A 19,289-nucleotide genomic window follows, 5' to 3' on the forward strand; every position below is an offset into this window, starting at 1 on the left:
TTCATCTAATTTTAAAGTTGAAAGTGTACACAAAGAATATTAAATTAAAATAGATCTTATGCTTTTAATCACCAAGCCTGATTCTTTACTCAATATTTTAAAATAATTCTTACAATTTTCTTCTACAAAATAAATGTAAACCCATTCCAACTAAAATAAATTAATAAAAAAATGATTAACATTACTTCATTGGTTTTAAAAAGATGAAATTTGTAGGTAAATTTTTACTGTTTGTTAAGCTTTTTTGCTAACACTATTTCAGGTGATATTGACAAATATTGGTCACATCATTCTCTTTAAAAAATACAGAGAGATAGAGATTTCCATCAAATGGGTTGCATTATTTCCAATTTTAGTCTTTTGCAAGCAGTAGAAGAATGGCATTCAAAATGTATTTTTGTTAACTTGTCAAAATAAACATGAAGTAAATTACTAGAAATAAATGGATCAGGTATTGCCAAATAATAGTGCGAAAGATGTGTTGTATTTTGTGTCATACCAAAACAATAAAATGTTTATGAAGATTTCTATTCCTACAAAGCTAACAACAATGAGGATCAGAAAATATTTAAATTTGTGCTAGTCTGATTTGTGAAAATGGTGCTTTACCATTTTTGTGGATATTTATTTATGTGAGATTGTATATTTTGTCAATTAGTTTCTATATTTAAAAATATTTTTACATATTTCTTAGTTTGAGCATGAAAGCAAAATAAAAACACATAATTGTAAATTTAGAACCTTAGGTGATTTATTATAGCATGTTTATGAAAATAAACTGTCTTTGTAGTAATTAAGTAGAATTTTGTTTTTAATGTTTTTAACATTGTGTAGCTAGGTTAATTTTTGACAATTTTAATAACTTTCATTCATTTTCAATGGACATTGTTTTTGTATGAAAAAAAAATTAGTGGTACTGGGGATTGAATTCAGGGCTTTGTGCATACTAAGCAAACACTTTATCTTTCAGCTGCATCCTCACCTTTTTGTGTGGAAGATTTTTTCTAGATGCTTGGAACTAACACTTCAGTATCTACTTTAATGTTTCTGAAAGCATAATGAAATACAAATTTTCATTGGTAGTGTCTTAAGGAACAATACCACCAAAAATTAATTTTTATTTTATGCAACTTTAGCATAATTTTGTCATTACTTATACCTGAACTTTTAAGTTTAAATATAAGCTGCTATTAATTTGACTAATAATTATTAAATCAGTATTCAAAAATGATTAAGATGCTCAAATACAACATAAATTCAGATCAATTAATAAAATTGCTGATAAATTAATAATAGGTTAGAAAACCTACGAGATTTTGGATTTTATCCTATGAAATAAATTTAATAATTTTTTTAGGAATATTTGTTTTTCAGAGTCAAAAGGCAGAAGACTTTAAAAGAAACTTTAAAGTTTAAGATAACTCAATGTACTGCCTGATTTATTCGTATCTGAGGGGCTCATATGGAGAAAAAAGAAGGACTTTGGGTAATAAGAAGTGCTGAGAGCCACAGCCGAGTAGGTATGGCCCCTGGCATTTTGCCAACAGTATTGGTTGACAGGCAAGGCATTACTATCCGCCTCAGCTACTACTTTGGAGTTCTCGTAGGGATTCCTGGGGATTCTCAGAGAGTTCCCATTGGTTGGGGAAGTGCAGGAGGAGGGATTTCCGGAGGAGATATTTCTGGTGGCTGGTTCCTGGAGGAGCCACATGGCGGTCGACAGATTTCCCAGAAGCGTGTGTGAAGTGTACTGGTAGAGTTCAGAAATAAAGTTTGTTCCTGCTTCAGTGGACGTGATTTGTTTCCAGCCAGACTGCGGCATTTGGTGGCCCGTGCGGGGAACACCTGAAGCTCGGGGGTAAATGAAATTGCTCGCCCCTAAGGGAAGGAGAGAGAATGGGTGACCATTTCAAAAAACAAAGTGTTCTTGTTTTGGTTTGTTTTGTTTTTGTTTCAAGCTGCCTATCCCTAGAACTTTCTCAGGCAAACTGGGAAAAATGGTTGGCTCAAGGTTTGAAGTTGTTCGCCCCTGAGGAAGAGATAGAAATAGACCACAAATGCACATGTGAAGAAAATAGGAAAACTGATACAACGATTTTTTGTTCTATTTTTGTTTCATTCTGTTTCAGTTTTGTTTTGTGTTATCTTATTGGGTTATGTTATTTTTATAGTAGATTAGAAATTAGTAAAAATCAAACTGAAAGAGTGTTAAGTAAATTGTTAGAGGTTCAGACCATGGAGAAAGACATTTTAGATCAAGTAAAAGAGAAGGTCTCTCGAGCTAGTCAGATAGAGGAAAAAAATTTAAAGGAAGAAAACTTAGAGGAGAAACAGCTATTAGGGGAAAAGCTACAACAGGAGGCTGCTGCTAACACTGTTCTATCACCACAGGGCATAATTCAACCAACAGCTCCACCTATGGAGACATCTAAGTGGCCCTCAACACCCGTAGTTGATAGATGGGATGCTGAGACAGGACCTCAAAGATTAGCATGCCCTATACTTGAGCAGGCAGGAGGGCAGCGAATTCACAATGCTTTAGATTTCAAAACAGTGAAGCAGTTAAAGGAGGCTGTAACAACCTATGGTCCTCAAGCACCCTTCACTGTAAGCATAGTCGAATCCATTACCAACTTGGACATGACGCCAGCAGATTGGGCTAGCATGTGTGAATCTGTGCTAAATGGAGGACAATATTAGTTATGGAAGGTTGCCAATGAGGAATTTTGCATGGAGACGGCTAGGCAAAATGCATCAGCTGGTTACCCTCAAAGAAATCTAGATATGTTGTTAGGAAAAGGACCTTATGAGGGTTAACGGAAACAAATTGAATATGATCCTGCTATATATGCATAAATTGCTGAGATGCAGTTAGGGCATAGAAGACTTTACAAGGACATGGAGATTTACAAGGTCGGCTATCTAAGGTAATACAGGGAGCTAATGAACATTACACTGAATTTATAGATAGACTTATTAAAACAGCTACCAGAGTTTTTTGGAATAAAGAACAAGCAATGCCATTAAATAAACAACTGGTTACGACCAAGCAAATTGTTGGTTCAGAGAGGTCATTAGACCATGGAAACATGGAGATTTAAACACATCTATTAAATTATGTAGAGACATTAATGAACAAGAGCAAGTCTTGGCAGCTACAGTACAACAAGCTTTAGATGCCAGGCCAAAAACATGCTACAATTGTGAACAAACAGGACATTTTAAAATTAATTGCTCCTTAGGAGGAGTATTTAACAAAACTAGGTTACAAAGGAGTAGAATACTGGGTATTTGCCCAAGATGCTGTAGAGGGAGACATTGGGCTAATGAATACCATTCTCAAACCACCATAGAGGGTACTCCATTATCAAAAAACGGACAAGAACCAGGTGTATACCCACGATATCGTGAAGAAAGGCATCGGGCTCCATTGCCAAAAAACGGAGAGGATGGCCCACGACCACAAATATACGGGGCACTGGAGGAACCCAGAAACAAAATAGAGGAACCAAGCAACACCACCAGGGTAGTGCCCAGGTCACATTATCCATCAGATCTCTCATCAGACGAACCAGAGGGAGCACAGGGTTGGACATCTGCACCTCCGTCAGAGCAGTACTAACTCCAGAGATGGGAGTTCAAATCATTCCCACAGGAGTAAAAGGACCTCTTCCCCAAGGAAAAGTAGGCTTGTTGTTAGGATGCAGTTCTTCTACTCTAAAAGGACTTATGATAAGTTCTGAGGTAATTGATCCCGATTATGAAGGTGAAATAAAAATTATAGTTAGTTCTCCAATGGGTATATCAGTAATTTCACCAGGCTGGGTATTATTAATATAATATTATTATATCAATAATAACCAGCCTACATGATAAATTTTCCAGTAGTACTATAGAAAGAGATTCCAGGGGATTAGGCTCCACAGGTATATATTGGGCTATGCTGTCTTTAAATTTAGATTCTCGCCCAATACTAAAACAAAATATTCAAGGACGAATTTAATAGGCTACTTGATACAGGTGCAGACATTAGCATCATATCTCCTCAAGAATGGCCAAAACATTGGCCATTACAATAAGCCACTCAAACCCTCCAAGGCCTAGGAGTGGCGATTAATCCCCATAAAAGTGCTATGGTATTATATTGGAAGGATCCTGAAGGATGTGAAGGAACTATACAATTATATGTATTGGATCATCTTCCTATAAATTTATGGGGACGAGATGTCCTAGATCTATTAGGTTTGACATTAACAAACGACATCAATCCAAATGTGCCTACTATTAGGGCTAGAAAAGGTTTCAGAAAAGAAAAAAGATTAGGAGAACGAGAATAAGGTATAGCAGCACCAATTCAAATAGATCAAGGAATAAATAGACATGGATTGGGTTTTCAGAAGGGGTCACTGAGGCAATAAAAATTACTTGGAAATCAGAAAGACCAGTATGGGTTCCTCAGTGGTCCCTGACTAAAGAAAAGATACAAGCAGCCCATGACCTGGTCAAACAACAATTAGAGGAGGGACATATACAACCTTCTATATCTCCCTATAATACTCCTACTTTTGTCATTAAAAAGAAATCTGGTAAATGGAGATTATTGTTAAGATTTAAGAGCAATTAATAATGAGATGGTTATTATGGGACCTGCTCAATCAGGTATTCCTCAATTGTCTGCTTTGCCAAAAACCTGGTATGTTTTAGCTATAGATATTAAAGATTGTTTTTTTCAATTCCAATTCATCCTGAGGATAGTCCACTTTTTGCATTTAATATCCCTGCACTAAATCATGAGGGTCCTTATCAGAGATATGAAAGGAAAGTACTCCCTCAAGGGATGGCTAACAGCCCAACTTTGTGTCAAATTTATGTTAACAAAGCAATCCAGCCACTTAGAAATCAAAATCCTGAACTACAAATACTTCACTATATGGATGATGTATTGTTAGCACACAAAGATGAAAACGCATTGCTAGAATGTTATGCCACACTTACAAATTTATTAAAAATTATAATCTAGAGATAGCAATAGATAAAGTACAACTGAATTTTCCAATTAATTATTTAGGAGTTCTATTATCCTCAACCATGGTCCGTCCACCAAAAATTCAAATACGACTAGATCAACTCAAATCACTTAACGACTTTCAAAAGTTATTAGGAGACATAAATTGGATAAGGCCTTATCTAGGCATACCAACAGGAGAATTGGGACCTTTATTTGATATCCTAAAAGGTCCATCAGATCCAAATTCACCCCGCATGTTAACACCTGAAGCAAGAAAGGCATTAAAAATCATTGAAACATATATGGAAAATATGCATTTAGATAGAATTGATATGAGTTTGCCTTTATTATTTATTATACTACCAACAGAAAATATGCCTACAGGAGTATTTTTGCCAAGAAGGTCCATTATTATGGATACATTTATCTTATTCTCTTAACACTATTCTTACTAGGTATCCTGAGGCTGTAGGACAATTAATACTCAAAGGAATAAAAGCATCAAAGGGAGTGTTTGGAATTTCTCCCATTAAAATCATTACTCCATATACTATGAATCAAATGGATGAGTTAGCTAATGAGTTAAATACTTGGGCAATAATCATGTGCAAATCTAATGTTTCATTTGATAACCACTTACCATCTAATCCTTTGTTGTCTTTTTGGTCTTCGCATCCTGTAGTTTTTCCAAAAATGACAAGAAAAACCCCTATCATAAATTCTCCAAATATATTCACTGATGGGTCAAATAATGGTACAGTAGCAGTAGTTATCCCTGATCAAACTTTTACATTTTTAGTACCCAAACAATCAGCTCATAAGGTACAGTTTTACAAGCTTTTGTGATGTTTGAAGATTCTGTATTTAATTTATTTTCTGATAGTATATAGTTAATGCTATAGTATCCCTTGAAGATGCTGGTAGGATTTCTCCTTTCTCTACTGTTTTCTCTTTTTTTCTACTATACAAAGTCTAATCTGGGACAGAAAAGATCCATTCTTTATAGGACATATCAGAGCACATACAGGATTGCCTGGAGCTCTCAGTTTGGGCAATGATTTAGCAGATAAAAATACACATGACATACATATTTTCTCTACACTAGAAGAAGCAACAAATTTTCATAAAAGGTTCCATGTCAATGCTAATAATTTACAAAAAAATTTTAAAATAACTAAAGAACAAGCTAGACAAATAATAAAACAATGTCAAAATTGTGTGACCTTTTTACCACAAGTTAATCTTGGAGTCAATCCTAAAGGACTGATACCTAACCATATTTGGCAGATGGACGTCACACACTTACCAGAATTTGGAAAATTAAAATATTTGCATGTTACAGTTGATATTTCTTCCAGATTTTTGATGGGCTCCCTTCATGCAGGAGTAAAAACTAAAGATATTATAGCTCACTGCTTACAAAATTTTGCCACTGTGGGTATTTCAAAACAGTTAAAAACAGATATTGGTCCTGGTTATACTTCCACCTCTTTTAAACAATTTTGCTCATCATTTGGCATTACTCACATAACAGAAATCCCATATAATCCACAGGGACAAGGCATAGTTGAAAGAGCTCATCAAACTATTAAAATGTACTTAATAAAGCAAAAAGAGGGAATTGGAAAGGGGTATATATCCCCCAAAGATTAACTTAAAATAACCCTTTTTACTCTAAACATTTTAAATTTGGATTCATCAGGGCTTAGTGCTGCGGAAAGGCATATGTATCCAAAAAATGTACTTAAGCCTAAGGTACTTTGGAAGGATATTCTAACAGGACAATGGAAAGGTCCTGACCCAGTGATTGTCTGGAGTCGGGGGTCTGTTTGTGTGTTTCCACAGGGAGAACAGAAATCGATTTGGATTCCAGAGAGACTAACCAAAGCGATTTCTACAGACCAAAAAGAAGATGATTTGACTCAAATCCATAACAGCTGATATCCAGAGCTCTAGCTTGGCTATTCTTACATCTGCGACAGTGATTAACCAGGATGCTTTTTTCAATATCTATTTTATTATTGCATTTTTCCACATCATAAAGTTTTATTTTATTTTTTGAGCTCAAATAGACCTAGGTTAATGTTTTTCTGATCAGTTTTATTTTTTGACTGTGGATTTTTTAAACATTGCAATGGAGATTTCACCTGTGTAAAGCTACAAGGCCTTTACTATTGTCTTATGTGTTGTATGTTTGTGTGCACACTTGTGTTTTGTGTTATATGTCTGTATGTGCGTATGTCCATATTTCATATATGAGGAGCGCTCATGAAATAATGGATCTGATTTTTTTTATTCAAGTGATTTAAATGGTTTAATTTAAATTGGGTAGATAGCTGTTGAGGATTGTTTTAATATGTGAACAAATAAGGAGGTTAACAGATCTGTTTGTTTACTTTCACCTTTCCTTTTCATTATATTTATTAATTCTGTTCAGGATAATGTAAATTGCTCATAAAACTGTTTTCTTAGTACCACTTGGAATGTTACATAATTTTTTTTTAGCATCATTGCCAGAATTCCTATCTTCATCCCAATGCCAGTGAAGACAAAGATAAAACCAAACTACAGCTTCTTCAATAGTTATCACAACAAACTCTATTAACTGATGCATCAATGAATAATAACTCAACAAGTAATGCTCAATCAAGGAGTCGATTTACTTTGGGAGGAAATGGACATATTGATGGATTCCTCTGCTTTGAACTGCTTGCAGAACTTGCCTGGACTATGTATCACTTGTATGCATTGTGAACTATCTGTTGGTGCAGCAAATTGTGGTAGTGCTGGAGTATCTTTGCTGATGGTGTCACTGGTGGTACAATTTTTCAAAGGAACCATCAATTGGCTTAGTGTCGTGGCATTTTCCATCCTCCTCCCTTTTACTAGTTATGGTCTAAAATTTGGGGGCCAACAGAGGTGAGGCAAAGAACCTCACCCCCCCACACACACTGGTGCAAAGGCCTATCCACAAGTATGGCTGTATGCTGGACTGGTTGTCAGTGATGGGTATGATCCAATTGCAGTGGTACCAACCTAAGACAGGAGGCTGATACCTAGAGGTCAGCTCATCTGATGATGGATAAGGACCATATGATGAATTGGACAACCTAACAGGCACGGTCCCTAAGCCACATTGCTTGTTGTTTAATTAAACAGAAGGGGGGAGATGCTGAGAACCGCAGCCGAGTAGGTATGGCCCCTGGCATTTTGACAACAGTATTGGTTGACAGGCGAGGTATTACTATCCACCTAGGCTGCTACTTTGGAGTTCTCAGGCTACTTTGGAGTTCTCGTGGGGATTCCCAGGGATTCCCAGAGAGTTCCCATTGATTGGGGAAGTGCAGGAGGAGGGATTTCCGGAGGAGATATTTCTGGTGGCTGGTTCCTGGAGGAGCCGCATGGCGGTCGACAGATTTCCCAGAAGCGTGTGTGAAGTGTGCTGGTAGAGTTCAGAAATAAAGTTTATTCCTGCTTCAGTGGCTCGTGATTTGTGCCCAGCCAGACTGCGGCAAAGAAGGTGAGCAACTTTCTTAGGCGATTTACTTGTGTTTTAGGATCTGCCAAAGCTCAGATTTTCTATATTGCTGCAGTTTCTGATGGGCCTTTTCATCAGAAAATATTTTATCATGATGGCTGACCTAGGTTGCATGGTAACTTGTCAGTTTATGGTGAGATATATAAGGGACAGAGACCAGGGAAACACTGTTTCTCAAAGCGAAAGTATAAGAAGAGAAGAAAATGACATATTTTTTTTACTCCAGGAATCTTAAGGGTCTGGACATTGATTCAAATGTGAGGGTCTGCCTAAATTTCCAGTTAACAGCCCTGACTTCCACTTTACCTGCAAGCACCATGTAACCAAGCTACAACTCATGCCTGAACCTGAACTGAGTATATACAAATGAGCACTCTCTCACAAGGTGTCCATCCTTTTACCTCTCCTACTACAACCTATTTTCACCTGCTTCTGGAACATCTGTTTACAGAGTTGAAAGAGTTGTGTGGGAAGAGAAGCTGCTTATGTAAATATAAAGGCGAGTCCTACTCTATAGTTCCTCCTTTGTAAATGTTTCTTTGATGACTCCATTGTCATATGAAACCTACCAAGCTATTATTCCATTTTCTGAACTTCTGTAATTCTTTATTAGTACATTTTCTTAAGATTTTTTTTCTTGAAATATCATCTGATTTTTTTAAATGTACATTCTGCATAATATATTGCACTTGGTTGGTTGCATACTAAATGGTCAAAAAATGAGTAAAAAATGAAGCAATGCCATTCTTCAGGAAGTAATGAAAAGTCATACGTTTTAGGTCCTGTATATTTAAGAGGTAAAAAGTTATTTAAAAGATCATCCTAAACTTGATGTGGTGGTGTGTACCTCTAATCACAGGCACTCAGGAAAATGAAACAGAAGAATCAAAACCTCAAGATTAGCCTGGGCAACATGGAAAGCCAGCCTGGACAACATGGAAAGAATGTCTCAAATAAATAATAAAAGATCATCTTGAGTTCTGAGGATCTAAGTAATGTTCATATTGTCTAAAAGACTAAAATAATATCAATAAAAACAATATTAAAAGAAATTTCCTGTCATAATAAGTTAAACATAAGACTCCCCATCCCACTGCCAGTGTTCTCTGATGTGAGGATGGTTCTACCTTCTTTGCAGTATCCTAGCATTGGTTATGTGTTTAGTTCTGTTTATGGAATAATAATTTACAAATTACAAGAAGTCAAATTGAAGGCAAAATTTATTTATAACGCATAAATTACTCTATTTCATTAGGGTATATGTTTTTAAAATTTTAATTTTAATATCAATGACAATATCTTTTTACCTTGTTTAGCATTTTAAGCCAGCACTAGTGTAGCACCAGGAATGAAGTCATTCATTACTCAACAAATAACTTTTAAATGAAGTAAGAGACTTGCATAGGCAGGATTTTCTGAGAATTTTCCGCAATTCATTTTAAGAAGAATCATCCAGTGAAGGATTGGGTCTGCTTGAGTTCATGACCCATATATTCCCAAAGAACTCATAGTTCATGGCACAAGGATTCTGAATCAACATCTCACTACTGAATTCTCTCGTTCTTTCTTCTGACAGCAGCCATTGCTGCTCTGACCAGTTCCACACAGGTGCTGACCTACTTCATGAAGTGCAAGTTGGCATCTTTTAATTTTAGTCATGTTTTGTACCTCTTATATATGCCCTGGGCTTTTATGCCTTTGTTGTAATTTGGGGCACCTGTTATTATCCAGTTGGCATATAGGCTTGTGTTACCAGAATTGCAAGTGGCCTTGGCAGGTGTAATCAGCATCACAGATTGCTACCTTAATCAATGCATGATAGAAGCAGAGAGGCAAATGTTTCTCACTTATATCCCTCACATCCAGTGTTTCTGAGGTCTTTTAGATTATTCATCAGCCATCCCATGTCAACATTAAACACCCATAGCTTTGTGCTGCCAAGTTTATTGTTTCTTCTTATAGTAGCTTTTCTTCCTTTCCTTTATTTATTTCTCATTTTTTTCTTATTCTTTAACCATAAAGAGAAACAGGCATTCAAGTCTTTGGCTCAAACCCTGCTAATATATAATTTGACAAGTCTTATATACAAGTCTGAGCTTGCACATGAAATGAAACAACTAGTGAGCAGTAATTTTAAAAAAAAATTAATTAGGGTCAATTTAAAAAATGTCTTCAAAGTCTGACTAAGGAGTTTTAATTGAGCCCTTAGCAACAAGGACCTAATGCTTATACAATACTTAAATACCTTAAATGTTTGTTTCTTGTTTGCATAGCAGAGCTTTTAAAGCTTTATTAATGTGTAATAAATATATAATAAACTACACACTCAAAAATGTATTGTTTGATAAATTTTGATGTATGTATATGTGCCCAATTCAGGAGCCACTTGTCAAAAGAAACAAACTTTATTTTTAGAACACACACTGCACCACACAGCTCTTCAGGAAAACCCTCAGAGCCCAACTGCCACCACCAGCTTCCCACAAGCCTCTTCATCTCCCCCACCCCTCCTGCTCTTGAGGCCAATTGGCTGGGTCACGTGGGCAGAGCCAAAAAAAGTCCCCCAATTAGCAGCTCCATGGTCTGAAAGGGCAGGGAAACAGCCCAATGAGCATCACCATAGAGGAGCCAATCAGTTGGTAGCTAGAAGTTTGCTGGGGCCGCTGTGAGCCAATCATCAGCTGGCAGCTGGAAGTTTGCTGGGGCCCCTTCAGCTGTGGCTCTCAACATCTCCCCCTCTCTGTTTAAACAACAAGCATGTGGCTTAGGGACCATGCCTGCCTTAAGTTGTCCAATACTACATATGGTCCTTACCCGTCATTGGATGAGCTGACCTCAAGGCGTTGGCCTCCTGTCTTAGGTTGGTACCATTGCAATTGGATCTTACCCATCATTGACTACCGGTCCAGCATACAGCCACACCAATGGATAGGTCTTTGTACCAGCAAGGGGTGGGTGAGGTTCTTTGCCTCACCTCTGTTGGCCCCCAAATTTTAGCTGAACGACCATCACAAGCAGAAGGGAGGAAGATACACCAAGCCAATTGACGGCTCCTTTTGGAAAAATTGTACCACCGATGACACCATTAGCAAAAACACCCCAACACTACCACAACTCACTGCACCAATGGATAGTTCACAATGCATACAAGTGAGTTCACAATGCATACAAGTGATACATAGTCCAGGCAGTTCTGCAAGCAGTTCAGTGATGGCTCCTTTTGGAAAAATTGTACCACCGATGACACCATTAGCAAAAATACCCCAATACTACCACAAGTCGTGGCACCAACAGATTGTTCATAATGCATACAAGTGATACATAGTCCAGGCAAGTTCTGCAAGCAGTTCAGCAATAGCTATTGCCGAAGCTGTAGATTGGTTGTATCTTTGTCTTCTCCAGCACTGGGATGAAGATAGGAAATCTGGCAATAATGGCTAAAGAAAAAATTATGTAACATTCCAGAAGGCACTAAAAGAAAACAATTTTCTGAACAATTTATATTATCTTGAACAGAATTATTAAATAGAATGAAAAGGAAAAGTGAAAGTAAACAAACAGATCTGTTAACCTTATTTTTTGTTCACATATTAAAACAATCCTCAACACCTGTTTATCCAATTTAAATTAAACCATTTAAATCACATGAATAAAAAAATATTTGGATTCATTTTTTCATGAGCACTCATCATATATGATATATGGACATATGTACATACAAACATACAACATAAAACACAAGTGTGCACACATAATACAATACATACAACAAATAACATAATAGTAAAGGCCTTATAACTTTTTACAGGTGAAATCCACATTGCAATGTTTAAAAACTCTATAGTCAAAAAATAGAACTGATCAGCAAAACATTAACCTAGGTCTGTATGAGCTCAAAAAACAAAATAGAACTTCATGATATGGAAAAGGGTAATAATAAAATAGATATTGAAAAAAGCATCCTGGTTCTGTCGCAAATGTAAGGATAGCCAAACTGGAGTTCTGGATAACAGCTGTTATGGATTTGAGGCAAATCATCTTCTTTTTGGTCTGTAGAAATCAATTTAGTTAATCTCTCTGGAATCAAAATCAGCTACTGTTCTCCCTGTGGAAACACACAAATAGACCCCCGACACCAGACAATCACTGGGTCAGGACCTTAGTTAATCCCTCTGGAATCCAAATCAGCTGCTGTTCTCCCTGTGGAAACACACAAACCGAACCCCGACTCCAGACAATCACTGGGTCAGAACTTTTCCATTGTCCTGTTAGAATATCCTTCCAAAATACCTTGGGCTTACGTACATTTTTTGGATACATATGCCTTTCCACAGCACTAAGTCCTGATGAATCCAAATTTTAAAAGTTTAGAGTAAAATTGGTTATTTTAAGTTTATTTTAAGTTTATCTTATACCCCTTCCCAATTCCCTCTTTTTGCTTTAATAAATACATTTTAATAGTTTGATGAGCTCTTTCAACTATGCCTTGTCCCTGTGGATTGTATGGGATTCCTGTTATGTGAGTAATGCCAAATGATGAGCAAAATTGTTTAAAAGAGGTGGAAGTATAACCGGGACCATTATCTGTTTTTAACTGTTTTGAAATATCCACAGTGGCAAAATTTTGTAAGCAATGAGCTATAATATCTTTAGTTTTTACTCCTGCATGAAGGGAGCCCATCAAAAATCTGGAAGAAATATCAACTGTAACATGCAAATATTTTAATTTTCCAAATTCTGGTAAGTGTGTGACGTCCATCTGCCAAATATGGTTAGGTATCAGTCCTTTAGGATTGACTCCAAGATTAACTTGTGGTAAAAAGGTCACACAATTTTGACATTGTTTTATTATTTGTCTAGCTTGTTCCTTAGTTATTTTAAAATGCTTTTGTAAAGTATTAGCATTGACATGGAACCTTTTATGAAAATTTGTTGCTTCTTCTAGTGTAGAGAAAATATATATGTCATGTGTAGTTTTATCTGCTAAATCATTGCCCAAACTAAGGGCTCCAGGCAATCCTGTATGTGCCCTGATGTGTCCTATAAAAAATGGATCTTTTCTGTCCCAGATTAGACTTTGTATAGTGCAAAGCAGAGAGAAAACAGTAGAGAAAGGAGAAATCCTACCAGCATCTTCAAGGGATACTATAGCATTAACTATATACTGACTATCGGAAAATAAATTAAATACAGAATCTTTAAACATTACAAAAGCTTGTAATACTGCATTAAGCTCTACCTTATGAGCTGATTGTTTGGGTACTAAAAATGTAAAAGTTTGATCAGGGGTAACTACTGCTACTGTACCATTATTTGACCCATCAGTGAATATATTTGGAGCATTCATGATAGGTGTTTTTCTTGTCATTTTTGGAAAAATTACAGGATGCAATGACCAAAAAGACAATAAAGGATTAGATGATAAGTGGTTATCAAATGAAACATTAGATTTGAACATAATTATTGCCCAAGTATTTAACTCATTAGCTAACTCATCCATTTGATTCATAGTATATGGAGTAATGATTTTAATGGGAGAAATTCCAAACACTCCCTTTGATGCTTTTATTCCTTTGAGTATTAATTGTCCTACAGCCTCAGGATACCTAGTAAGAATAGTGTTAAGAGAATAAAATAAATGTATCCATAATAATGGACCTTCTTGCCAAAATACTCCTGTCGGAATATTTTTTGTTGGTAGTACAATAAATAATAAAGGCAAACTCATATCAATTCTATCCAAATGCATATTTTCCATATATGTTTCAATGATTTTTAATGCCTTTCTTGCTTCAGGTGTTAACATGCAGGGTGAATTTGGATCTGGTGGACCTTTTAGGATATCAAATAAAGGTCCCAACTCTCCTGTTGGTATGCCTAGATAAGGCCTTATCCAATTTATGTCTCCTAATAACTTTTGAAAGTCGTTAAGTGATTTGAGTTGATCTAGTCGTATTTGAATTTTTGGTGGACGGACCATGGTTGAGGATAATAGAACTCCTAAATAATTAATTGGAAAATTCAGTTGTACTTTATCTATTGCTATCTCTAGATTATAATTTTTAATAAGTTTGTAAGTGTGGCATAACATTCTAGCAATGTGTTTTTATCTTTGTGTGCTAATAATACATCATCCATATAGTGAAATATTTGTAGTTCAGGATTTTGATTTCTAAGTGGCTGGGTTACTTTGTTAACATAAGTTTGACACATAGTTGGGCTGTTAGCCATCCCTTGAGGGAGTGCTTTCCTTTCATATCTCTGATCAGGACCCTCATGATTCAGTACAGGGATAGTAATGCAAAAAGTGGACTATCCTCAGGATGAATTGGAATTGAAAAAAAAATCTTTAATATCTATAACTAAAACATACCAGGTTTTTGGCAAAGCAGACAATTGAGGAATCACCCATTGAGCAGGTCCCATAATAACCATCTCATTATTAATTGCTCTTAAATCTTTCAATAATCTCCATTTACCAGATTTCTTTTTAATGACAAAAATGGGAGTATTATGGAGAGATACAGAAGGTTGTATATGTCCCTCCTCTAATTGTTGTTTGACCAGGTCATGGGCTACTTGTATCTTTTCTTTAGTCAGGGACCACTGAGGAACCCATACTGGTCTTTCTGATTTCCAAGTAATTTTTATTGTCTCAGTGACCCCTACTGAAAATCCAACCCATGTCTGTCTGTTCCTTGATCTATTTCTATTGGTGCTGCTATACCTGGTTCTTGTTCTTCTAATCTTTTTTCTTTCCTAAAACCTTGTCTAGCCCTAATAGTGGGTGCATTTTGATTGATGTTATTTGTTAATGTCAAACCTAATTGATCTAAGACATCTTGTCCCCATAAATTTATAGAAGATGATCTAATACATATGGCTGTATAATTCCTTCACATCCTTCAGGATCCTTCCAATATAATACCATTGCACTTCTATGGGGATTAGTCGCCACTCTTAGGCCTCGAAGCGTTTGAGTGGCTTATTGTAATGGCCAATGTTTTGGCCATTCTTGATGAGAGATGATGCTAATGTCTGCACCTGTATTCAGTAGGCCATTAAATTCATGTTCTTGAATATTTAGTTTTAGCATGGGGCGAGAATCTAAATTTAAAGAAAGCATAGCTCAATCTACACCTGTGGAGCCTAATCCCCTGGAACCTCTTTCTACAGAATGACTGGAAAATTTATCATATAGGCTGGGTATTATTAGTAACTGTGCTATTCTATCTCCTGGTGAAATGACTGATATACCCTTTGGAGAACTGGCTATAATTTTTATTTCACCTTCATAATCGGGATCAATTACCCCAGGACTTATCATAAGTCCTTTTAGAGAAGAAGAACTGCATCCCAATAATAAGTCTACTGTTCCTTTGGGAAGAGATCCTTTTACCCCTGTGGGAATGATGTGAACTCCCATCTCTGGAGTTAGTACTGTTCTGGCAGAGGCCCAGATGTCCAGTCCTGCGCTTCGTCTGGTTTGTCTAGTGAGGGTTTTAATGGACAATGTGTCCTGGGCACTACCCTGATGGGGTTGCTGGGTTCCTCCAGTGCTTCATATATTTGTGGTCTTGGGCCCTGGAGCATTGGGCCCCCCTGTCCATTTTTTGGCAATGGAGCCCGATGCCTTTCTCCATGATATCGTGGATAGATACCTAGTCCTTGTTTGTTTTTTGATAATGGAGTACCCTCTATGGTGGTTTGAGAATGGCATTCATTAGCCCAATGTCTCCCTCTATGGCATCCTGGGCAAATACTCGATATTCTACTCCTTTGATACCTAGTTTTATTAAACCCTCCTCCTATGGGGCAATTTCTTTTAAAATGTCCTGTTCGTTCACAATTGTAGCATATTTTTGGCCTGGAATCTAAAACCTGTTGTACTGCAACTGCCACAACTTGCCCTTGTTCATTAATGTCTCTACATAATTTAATATATGTGTTTAAATCTTCATGTTTCTATGGTCTAATGACTTCTCTACACCAACGATTCGCTTGCTCATAAGCCAGTTGTTTTATTAATGACATTGCTTGTTCTGTATTCCCAAAAACTCTGGTAGCTGTTTGAATAAGCCTATCTGCCAATTCAATGTAAGGTTCATTAGCTCCTTGTATTACCTTAGATAATTGACCTTGTAAACCTCCATGTCCTTGTAAAGTCTTCCATGCCCTAACTACATCTGCAGCAATTTGTGAGTATACACCAGGATCATATGCAATTTGTTGCTGCTGATCCTCATAAGGTCCCTTTCCTAACAACATATCTAGATTTCTCTGAGGATAACCAGCTGCTGCATTTCATCTAGCCTCTCCTTGTAAAATTCTTCATTGGCAACCTTCTATAACAGTTATTGTCCTCCATTTAGCACAACTTTATACATATTAGCCCAATCTACTGGCCTCATGTCCAAGTTGGTAATGGATTCAACCATGCTTACAGTGAAGGGTGCTTGAGGACCATAGGTTGTTACAGCCTCTTTTAGCTGCTTCACTGTTTTGAAATTTAAAGCATTGTGAATTCGCTGTCTTCCTGCCTGCTCAAATACAGGGCATGTTAATATTTGAGATCCTGTCTCAGGATCCCATCTATCAACTGCGGGGGTTGGGGGCCTCCTAGCATATGGAGGTGGCATTGTTGATTGGACACTTACATCCTCTGGTGGTAGAAAGGTGTTAGTAGCAGTCTCCTGTAGAGGTGGCGCTGTTGGTTGGACACTTACACCCCTTGGTGATAGCAGTCTCCTGTTGTAACTTTTCCCCTTATGGCTTTTTCTACTCTAAACTTTCTTCCTCTGTCTGACTAGCTCGACAGACCTTCTTTTTTACTTGAATTTTTTCCTCTGTCTGACTAGCTCGAGAGACCTTCTCTTTTACTTGAAATTTTCTACTATAACTATAATACAACCCAACAAGATAACGCCAAACAAAACTGAAACAGAGTGAAACAAAATTGGAACAACAAAAAATCATTCTATCAGCCTTTCTTTCTATCCTCCTGAAATGTCCATCCGTCCTTTCTCCCTATCTATTCCTCAGATGTGAGCGGTTTTTCTTCCATCTTACACATCTCCAGGGACAGGCAACTTAAAACAAAAGTGAAGCAAAACGAAAGAAGAATCTTAAAATGGCTACCCATCCTCTCGCCCTGCCCTCAGGGGTGAGCAGTTTACCTTATCACTTACCCTCAGTCGTTCCCCTTGCAGGCCACCAAATGCCACAGTCTGGCTGGGCACAATTCAGGAGCCACTTGTCAAAAGAAACAAACTTTATTTTTAGAACACACACCGCACCACACAGCTCTTCAGGAAAACCCTCAGAGCCCAACTGCCACCACCAGCTTCCCACAAGCCTCTCAACCTCTCCCACCCCTCTTGCTCTTGAGGCCGCTTGGCTGGGTCATGTGGGCAGAGCCAAAAAAAGTACCCAATGAGCAGCTCCATGGTTTGAAAGGGCGGGGAAACAGCCCAATGAGCATCACCGCAGAGGAACCAATCAGTTGGCAGCTAGAAGTTTGCTGGGGCTGCTGTGAGCCAATCATCAGTTGGCAGCTGGAAGTTTGCTGGCAGCTAGAAGTTTACTGGGGCCCCTTTGGCTGTGGCTCTCAACAGCATATGGTCCTGAATTCATCACAGATATTGACTATATGTATAATGCTTTTGAATTCTTATCTTCACTAACTTTCCCATCCTCCATTGTCCCTCTCCACTGCTTCAACCAATCACCCCATTCAACTTCCCATCTTCACAGGTAACCACTGATCTCTCTCTATCACTACAAATAGGATTGCATTATCTAGAATTTTCATACGAACAGTTATGTACTCTTTTTTTGTCTGGTTAATTTCAGTTGTCATGAATATCTTGATGTTCATCCATCTTGAATCATATATTGATATTTCATTCATCTTCTGTAATAAATTAATAGTTTATTCATTTTTATGGATTAGCAGAAATTTTAATCAAAAAAGTGGGAAAGTGGGAAAAGAATATAATGAGTATGGTACAAACAGTATCATAAAACAGCAAAAAGGCATGTGAATGAGAACTTGGGGTGGATTTCATGTTTTTCCTCAAAGTGCTTACAACTCTTGGGAAGAAAAATTAGAAGTGAAACAACCAAAGGAGAATAAAGGTCCAAAGCATAAGATGCTGAATAAAAGTGAGATCATTACAAGATTGAAAAATCTGGGAATAGAATAAAATTTGAAATGGATCTTTTAAAAGAATGAAACATTGATGTATCAAGTAAAAGTAGACCATAAGAATAGAATGAACTAAAGAAGAGAATTTGAAATTTGTGTGGACTGTAGGAGACAAAAAAGAGATCAAGAGGAAAACATTCAGAGTATAAAAGATATATAACTTATGCTAGGGGAATAATATGGCTGTAAAATGGGATAAATATAGGACAAGAATTTGGGTTTGGATAGCAGTAAATACAGCATGATTTTTGTTTTTGAAGAAAAGGATATGACAAACTACAGCTATTGATCAAGTTAATTGAGAGCAATGTAGTTCTTTCCAGGAGATGGCTAGCAAAAAAAAAAAAAAATCATCCAAGGAAGTGGGCCCATGCTGGCCAGAAAGAAGGGAGAGGAGGATCTGAAGATATTAAGAATAGGAGTAACATTTCTCTGCCAAAACCAAATTAATAACAAAAAACAGAAAGTTTACAAGTAATCTTGCTTGGCTCTCCAGATCAAGAACCAGGTCTCAGACAAGCTTTGTTGGAGATGAC

Source organism: Ictidomys tridecemlineatus, chromosome 8 (genome assembly GCF_052094955.1).
Source record: "Ictidomys tridecemlineatus isolate mIctTri1 chromosome 8, mIctTri1.hap1, whole genome shotgun sequence".
Lineage (NCBI taxonomy): Eukaryota > Metazoa > Chordata > Mammalia > Rodentia > Sciuridae > Ictidomys > Ictidomys tridecemlineatus.